Here is a 9,114-nt window from a genome sequence, read left to right on the forward strand (position 1 = left end):
CACGCCCAACGGGCTCAATGCCACTCCCTGAAGCACATGCTAACACTCGGTTTACTAAAAAGTATGGGGGCAACAAAAAGAATTTCTAGAAATTCAATGGAAAGTGGAAAAGGAACAACAAGCAGAAAAGCTTTGGTCAATCTAAAGGTAAAGGTCACTTCAAGAAAAATGACCGAAACACCAACTCCGAGATTTGTCAAAGGTGTGGATGTACTAACCATCGTACTAGCAAATGCCGAACTCCCAAGCATGTAGCGGATTTATACATCAAATCCACTGGGAAAGGCAAACAAGTTCATGGAAAAGCCGAAGCTCACTTCAACGCCTTACAACAAGAAGAAAACCTTGAAGCTAGCACTTCTCAAAGCGCTCCTAAGGAAGCAAGGCAAAAGGATGAAGATCTTCTTGATGTTGACAACATGATGGTGGAATACACCCAAGACGCATATGGAGATCTCATATAATATCCACATCACTCATTTGATGTTATTAGCTATTTTATTGTAATAATGGATGTTATAATTTGTATAACTCTAAGTAGAATAAAGTCCTACGGACCAATCGTATTATCTAGTTCAAACATAATATCATATTTATATTTGTAACTGTAATATGAATACTTTGTATATATATTTATATGTGAGTAATATGAATAAAGTTTCATCCTAAAATATTCTTTTACTCTATATAGATTTTACAGGAAAATAATCCAATGGAAGAAGAATTATGTTTGGTGGACAGTTGTACCACTAACACAATATTAAGGGAAATAAAATATTTCCAAACTCTAACTAAGAGAAAAGGGAATATTATGACCATGGCCGGTCGCGATGCATCGATTATTGGTTCACGACGAGCCACACTCGTTCTACCTATGGGTACTACAATTGTAATTGAGGATGCACTATTGTATCCTGAATCTACACGCACTCTTCTAAGTTTCAAAGACCTCAAATCAAATAACTTCCATTTGGAAACAATATCTGAAAATAATTCTGAACTTTTGCTTTTAACAAAGAGTAATGGGTGTGAGAAACAAATTCTTGAGAAATTCCCCTCACTTTCATCTGGATTATATTAAAGTTATATAAAGCCCGTATCACATGTTGCGTACAAAATAATTTTTCAAGATCTTGATAAATTCAAGACTTGGCATGATCGCCTAGGTCATCCTGGCATAGGGATGATGAGGAAAATTATTGACAATTCTATTGGTCACAGCCTTCCAACTAAAAAATTCCCCAAATCATCAGATTTTGTATGCACCGCATGTGCAACTGGAAAATTAATTATAAAAACATCTTACCTTAAAATTAAAAATGAGTCATTAAATTTTCTTGAACGCATTCAAGGAGATATATGTGATCCAATTCAACCACTATCAGGACCCTTTAGGTATTTCATGGTACTCATAGATGCATCCACTAGATGGTCACATGTGTGTCTATTGTCCACACGAAATCATGCTTTTGCCAAGATAATTGCTCAACTTATCAAATTAAGAGCAAAACATTCTGAAAATAGGATAAAAACAATTCGAATGGATAATGCCGCTGAATTTTCTTCACGTGCATTCAATGACTATTGCATGGCTATGGGCATTCATTTAGAACATTATGTGCCTTATGTTCATACTCAAAATGGTTTGGCTGAATCTCTTATCAAAAGAGTAAAATTAATTGCTCGACCACTATTACAGAATTGTAAATTACCAGCATCTTATTGGGCACATGCGGTATTACACACCGCAGATCTGATACAAATTAGACCAACTGCATATCATACAACCTCCCCGCTGCAACTAGTACGTGGCACTCAGCCAAGTATTTCCCATCTGTGAAAATTTGGTTGCGCAATATACGTACCGATATCACCACCGCAACGTACATTTGTGGGCCCCCACAGAAAACTAGGGATCTATGTGGGTTATAATTCTTTGTCAATAATAAAATATCTTGAACCTCTTACAGGGGACCTGTTTACTGCCCGTTACGCTGATTCTATTTTTTATGAGGACCATTTTCCGGCATTAGGGGAGAATCAAACCACAGAGAATGCCAGGAAATAGATTGGAATGTAACAGGCATTCAGTCCTTAGATCCACGTACTAAAGAATCTGAAACTGAAGTTCAGAGGATCATAGATTTGCAACACATTGCAAATAATCTGCCAGATGCATTTACTGACCATAAAGGTGTCACTAAATCACATATTCCCGGTGTTAATGCACCAGAACGAGTGGAGGTACCAACTAAAAACACTCGAACCCCAAATGAGATTAAGAGGGGGAGAAATCTGGTTAGTCGGAATATAGCTTCTCAAAAGCCTCCGCAGAAACAGAGGAAATCAAATCCTCTACCAGTAAATGATATTCAACCTCAAGTTGAAGGACACCAACCAGATGCTCAACATCTTGAACCTAGCATAAATGCGCATAAAAACATAATAGATGGGACATCGGAACACCATGATTCTATTGTTGTGGGAAATCACATAGAGTCTCAAGGTATAAAAGAAATTTCCATAAACTATATAGAATCAGGAGAATCATATAATAGGGAGACTACAATTGTCGACATATATTTCGCCTCTGAAATTGCTGAAACCCTTCAACTGGATCCAGAACCAAAGACCGTCAGGGAGTGCCTCAAGCGTCCTGATTGGCCTAAATGGAAGGAAGCAATTGAGGCAGAACTTTACTCACTCAACAAAAGAGAGGTATTTTCCTCAGTAATACCTACTCCTCACAATGTCTTCCCTATTGGACCAAAATGGGTTTTTGTTCGAAAAAGGAATGAAAACAATGAGGTGGTGAGATACAAAGCGAGGCTTGTAGCACAAGGGTTCACGCAGAGACCCGGCATCGATTATGATGATACATACTCTCGTGTAATGAGTGGAACAACGTTTCGATACTTAATATCTTTGGCAGTACAAATGAATTTATCTATGCAGTTGATGGATGTAGTGATAGCATACTTATATGGGTCACTCAAATCTGACATATATATGAAGGTCCCTGAAGGACTTAAAATGCCGAATCCAAAAGGAAATCGCAACGCATATTGTGTAAAATTACAAAAGTCACTATATGGCTTAAAACAGTCGGGTAGAATGTGGTATAACCGACTGAGTGAGTTCCTTATTCAAAAAGGCTACTCAAATAATGATGATTGCCCTTGTGTATTTATAAAGAAGTCCTCAAATGGATTTTGCATCATCTCAGTGTACTTTGATGACCTCAATATCATTGGGAGTACACTTGATATAGAAGAAGCACGCAATCATCTAATGGCGGAATTTGAGATGAAAGATTTGGGAAAGACCAAATTCTGCTTAGGCTTACAGCTTGAGCATCTTCCCTGAGGAATTTTAGTATACCAACCTGCTTATATTCAAAAGGTTTTGGAAAAATTTAATATGGATAAATCATATCCAACCAAAACACCCATGGTTGTCAGATCCCTCGATATGAATAAAGATCCTTTTAGACCTCGGGATGATGATGAAGAGATATTAGGACTTGAGTTCCCGTATCTCAGTGCCATTGGTGCGCTAATGTACCTTGCAAATTGCACCAGGCCTGATATTGCATTTGCAGTAAATTTACTAGCTAGACATAGCGCTGCTCCAACAAAACATCATTGGACGGGAGTAAAGAATATCCTTAGATATTTACATGGCACAAAAGATCTTGTCTTATTCAATCATAAAAACCAAGATATGACTATGGTAGGATATAATGACGCTGGCTATCTATCTGATCCTTACAATGCCAGGTCACAAACAGGTTTCGTATTCTTATATGGTGGAACTGCTTTTTCATGGAAGTCGACAAAACAGACTCTCGTAACAACTTCCACTAATCATTCTGAAATTATTGCATTATTTGAAGCATCTAAAGAATGTGTATGGCTTCGCGGGATGATTAACCATATTCAAACTTCATGTGGTGTTGGTTCATTAGGATCACCAACTATTATATATGAAGATAATGCAGCCTGCATTGCTCAAATGCAAATGGGTTATGTGAAAAGTAATATCACGAAACACATTTCTCCTAAGTTATTCTATCCTCATGCATTACAGAAGGATGGAGAAATTGATATTTTGCAAACCAAATCATGTGACAATCTAGCAGATTTATTCACAAAGTCTTTACCAAATTCAACATTCCAGAAATATATTTATGGAATTGGTATGAGACGTTTTCGATATTTGCAAATTTCAGGGGGAGAAACTCCTAGAATCATAACCCATTAATTATCACCCAATAATAATTATTGTACTCTTTTCCTTTATGAGGTTTACATATGTTTTCTCATAAAAAGGTTTTTAGTGAGGCAATATATTATCAAAAATCATATGTCATACTTTCTATTTTCCCTATTGGGTTTTTAAAGGAAGTATTTAAGACATATTAATTGTTCTCTAAACTCACAAATGATTTTTCTCCTTCTTCAAAGGTTTTCTTGACTGAGTTATCAAGAGACAATAATCATTATATGTTGCACTATTTTCTCCTTATTATTTTCCCACCGGGTTTAAAGGAGTTTTAGCAACATATCTACACTATTCTCCTCATATATTTTTCCACACGGTTTTGGGGGAGACTTTCAAGATTATACAAAGGCTTTCATGAAGATGATGGACATTCTTAAAGGCACATACAAAGAGGAGTCTTCATCAAGATAATAAATATCCAAGACAAGCATTGATTAGGGGGAGTGTTAGAAATAAATTAATTAGATTAATTAAAGGGTTAATCCCTGCTATGCTGGTTGCTACTTGTAGCAACTGCCTCTTTGTAACTGCCTTTGTACCAGGGGTATATATACTCTCAATCCATCAATGAAAGCCACGGTTCCATCATTTGTTTCCTTCTCTTGTTTTTACACTTTACACTTACGTGCAGAACAGGGCCTGATAGGAAAAATATGGACCAACGGACGTGAAGTAAGATTACAATGTAGGCACGAAAAATTTACCTCCGCGGTCCAGCGGTGGAGGCGTCGGTGCGATTAGACATGGTTTTGCTCGGTTGATCGGTTAGGGTGAGGAATAAGTTATTCTTCACCCTAGATCATAAATAGACTATATATATATATAGCACAAATTTGCTATCAACACTAGCTAGGATGGTTGTTATCTGAACCCTTTGTTTGCATCGAGATCCGATTTTTTTTTAGATTTGCTATCAACATTAGCTAGGAAAGAGAAGGGGCCACATACCAACACATAAGATGCAGCACTGATTGCAGTCGCTCCAACGAAACTTTATATCATTGCTTTTGTCTATATATATACATGTATATATATATGACAAATTTTATCTACCACCGGTGGTAGTTACCACCACTTGCGTTTTGTATGTTGTACTCCCTCTGTTCCTAAATGTAAGTCTTTTTAAAGGTTTCACTATGAGACTACATACAGATGTATATAGACATACTTTAGAGTATAGATTAACTCATTTTGTTCCGTATATAGTCACTTCGTGAAATCTCTTAAAGGACTTATATTTAGGAACGGAGGGAGTATGTAGTATCTATCAAATCGTAGAGTATGTACGTGTAGTATGTAGTATATAATAATGTTTAGCGAGTATATATACTATTTTTTGTAGTATGTATCATATTTAGTAGGTTCTTTTTTACGTACAAAAAATATATGTATTTCACAAATATAATTAAAAAAAACTATGGGCTAACTTGTAATTTTTTCATGTAACTCACTTTTAAAAATCTTATATATAATATATAAACATAATAAAAATAATAAATTAATATATATACTACCGCATGATAGTATATGAAACATGTGGGGTAACTATCACTGGGTATATATATACATATATATATATATATATCTTACTTACTAATAAAGCAAATAGTGTTTCTTCCGTACGTCATTCAAATTGCCCTTAAAGTTGACTAAAATTACCCACCAATGCCACCTATAAGTCATAAAAAACGTTTCAAACAGGAAAATCTCCGGACTGGGCCGGCTCATGTAGGCACCTCCTATATTACGCTCCCGGCGTTGGAAAAAGATGCAGCACACCTGTTTGGGCCAGCCCATGCGTGGGTGCCTGTTTTTTTAGTTTAGTTTTTTATTTTTATTTTCAGTTCCATTTTGTTTTTCTACTTTAAATAATTTAAAACTTCAAACAACTTTTCTCAATTTTAAGAAACTGAGAATTTTGAAATAAAATATTAAAAAAAAACTTTTATTTAAAATTCAAAAACTACTCAGGAGTTTTGAAAAATGTTTGCATATAAAAAATGTTTAAACTTTGAGAAAATGTCCATAAAATAAAAAAGTCAACGATTTTAAACAAAAGTCCGTGTAAAAATCTTAAAAATAGTTCGTGCTTTGTTTTTAGTCTCATTTTTTTTTCATTTTCTGTTCCATTTTTTAGTTTAAATAATTTAGAACTTTGAAAGACTTTTGCAATTTATAAAACAGGGAATTTTGAAATAAAAGTTTGAAGAAAACATAAAATGTTTGTGAATTCAAAAAATGATCAGGATTTTTGTAAAAATATTCACATATTCAGAAAAATGTTCATAATTTTGAGAACAATGTTGGTGAAAACAATAAAAGTCCATGATTTTGAAAAAAAGTTGTGTGTTATTTTTTAAGTGCAATTGAAAAAATGTTTGCTTATTTAAAAAATGTTCATGCATTTCAAGAAATGTTCTAAAATTTTAAAGACATAATATGATCAGCACCATTGAAAATTATAATTGTTTTTCTTCCGTTGCAACGCACGGGTCCTTTTGCTAGTGTGTGTCTATATATATATATATATATATAAAGTCCATTTGTAACCTACTGTGAAGAATTACTATTCTTCATCCTGGTCGGTCTATCGAGTCTGAGGCACTCTGCTAAACCAAGCCACCGTCCCACCGCTGTAAAATTACGTTGCTTTAGACATAATTTTACATTTATTTCATGAGTCAACGGACCCAGCCCACTCCCCCGTCCTTTTACAATCTGGTTCAAGCAGTTTAGATTCTCCACGGCGACCAGCAGGAGGTGGGTGACGGTGTGGTGTTTGATGGATTGACTCGGGGCCAAGTCCATTGTGGCAAGTCTTCGATGGTGCTCGCCGACGCAGCGGAAAACCTCCCCGTTTTATTTTAATGCGGCGATGCGGTGAGCGACGGCGGGTGAGCGGCGGTCGACGAACTCGACGTTTGGATTTTTGCCTCATAGGCGGGGCGATGTGCCGGCGTGCTGCTTGGAGGCTGGTGGCATGACCACATGGTGTGTAGCGACCGGGCAGGCGATGCGGCTTGGCATGCGGCAGCTCGCCTTGCGGCACTACGTTGAGTCCAAATCTTTGTTATTGGAACGGGAGGAGGTCAGCAGCTCTAATCCTAAATTGGTTGTTGCATGCTTGTTGATATGATCTGCATCTCCATCTCCTACCCCGGCAGTCGGTGACCTGTTTTTCGCCACCGGATCTCTTAAATATTGCCTCCTCTCCATCAATTTACATGAGTATGTGCCAATGTAAACTTATTTGCAGGTGCATGTGGACTCTTGAGTTTTGACCAGATCTAACTTATATTCCAAATTTCAGACTAGTGAAGCCTTCCACCGTGCAAGTATGTTAATGTATTCTGGAGAAGCAGTAATTAAGATGTAATCCTTGTCATTTTACTGGGCAAGTGAAATCATATTCTTTTTATGTCCTATTTGACAATGTATACGATCAATTGTGTTAAAATGCCTATATTGCAAGAGTAAAATAAAGTACCTAAACATTTGTACAGTGTTCACGAAATAAAGTATTTTGGGAATATTGTTCTTGAATTGATTCAGTAAAAAAAACTAGTTTAACTCATGCTTTTGTGTTAAATGACATAGACATATTAAGGATTGAAGTTCTCATGATGGTAATGAACTAATGATAAGTGTGCAAGGACTACTAAGGTTATATAGATCTAATTAAGAAATCACAGAAAGGATAGGAGGAAGCTAAGTTCCGCTCTTTCTTCTGTCTTGAAGAAGTTTCTTTTTCATTGTTTTTTAAACGGAGTGCCTCATCCATTAATTAGGAAGAAGTCAAGAGTTGCTTTTACAACCAAAAGCAAAAAAAGATTAATACAAAGCCACTACTCTCGCGGTAGGATTATGCTAAAGTTCCTAACGCCGGCGGTAACCCATAGCATCGCCTCGTTCTTGATATTGTAGAGGAGGACGGACGGCGGCAAGTACTTGTTCCTAAAAACTCTAACGTTCCGTTCCCCCAAACTATCCAGCAGACAAGCATGGTGAGGGATGTCATTGCTTTCCAGTTGCCATTAGCCTTGTCGGACATGTTGATCCACCAATCCTTGATTGAGCACTCATGCGTCCATTGGGCGTTGTCGAAATGCAATAGGTTTCGCCAAGTCTTGATCATGCCCCCAAAGCCTCAATGTGTATCGGGATTTGTAGAACAGGTGGCTCACTTATTCCTGTGTCTGCTTGCATAGAGGGCAGAGACCACAGTTTGGCCACCCGCGCCTCTCCGGTCTATCGGCGGTCCAAATCCTGTCCTGAATGGTCAGCCAGGCAAAACAATTGACCTTGGGGGAGCCCATGCCTTCCATACCGCATATGTCATGGGTGAGCAAGTGTTGTCGTGAAACTGTGCTTTGTACGTCGATGTGACGGAGTATAGCCCACTAGCCGTGTGCTTCCGGATGATGTCGTCGGCGGTCTCCTCCTGGAGATGGATCGCTCGTAAACTGGCCCATAAGATCACAATTTGCCAAATGTGGGTCATTGTCCAGTTGTGAGGTAGTTTAATCTTGGACAGCCAAGCGTCCCCATGCATGGCTTCCCTGACCTTCCAATTATTTCTAGTTGTTGCTTCGAAGATGAGCGATGCCATGTCCATGGGCCTTGTTCCATTGAGCCAAGGTGAGTCCCAGAAAGGCGTGAGAGCCCCATTACCCAAGATAATGTGTGTGGACGCATAGAAGAGATGGCGGTCCAGGTCATCAGCCGGATTTTCTAACCCAACCAACAACTTTGCAGGGTCCTTCCATTCAAACTATAGCCACCTAAGTCTTAGCGCCCTCGCGAATTTAGTCAGGTCAATGATTCCCAATC

At 37.7% G+C, this 9,114-nt stretch overlaps 1 long non-coding RNA gene across 1 annotated transcript; it reads left to right on the forward strand.

Annotated features, from left to right (window-relative positions):
* Window positions 1-6,923: 6,923 nt before the first annotated feature.
* On the forward strand, window positions 6,924-7,827 carry LOC123430003. The gene is made up of 2 exons (XR_006622820.1): window positions 6,924-7,512; window positions 7,595-7,827. It is a non-coding gene; the product is annotated as an uncharacterized LOC123430003 (long non-coding RNA).
* The last annotated feature ends 1,287 nt before the right edge of the window (window positions 7,828-9,114 follow it).

Source organism: Hordeum vulgare, chromosome 2H (assembly GCF_904849725.1).
Source record: "Hordeum vulgare subsp. vulgare chromosome 2H, MorexV3_pseudomolecules_assembly, whole genome shotgun sequence".
Classification (NCBI taxonomy): Eukaryota; Viridiplantae; Streptophyta; class Magnoliopsida; order Poales; family Poaceae; genus Hordeum; species Hordeum vulgare.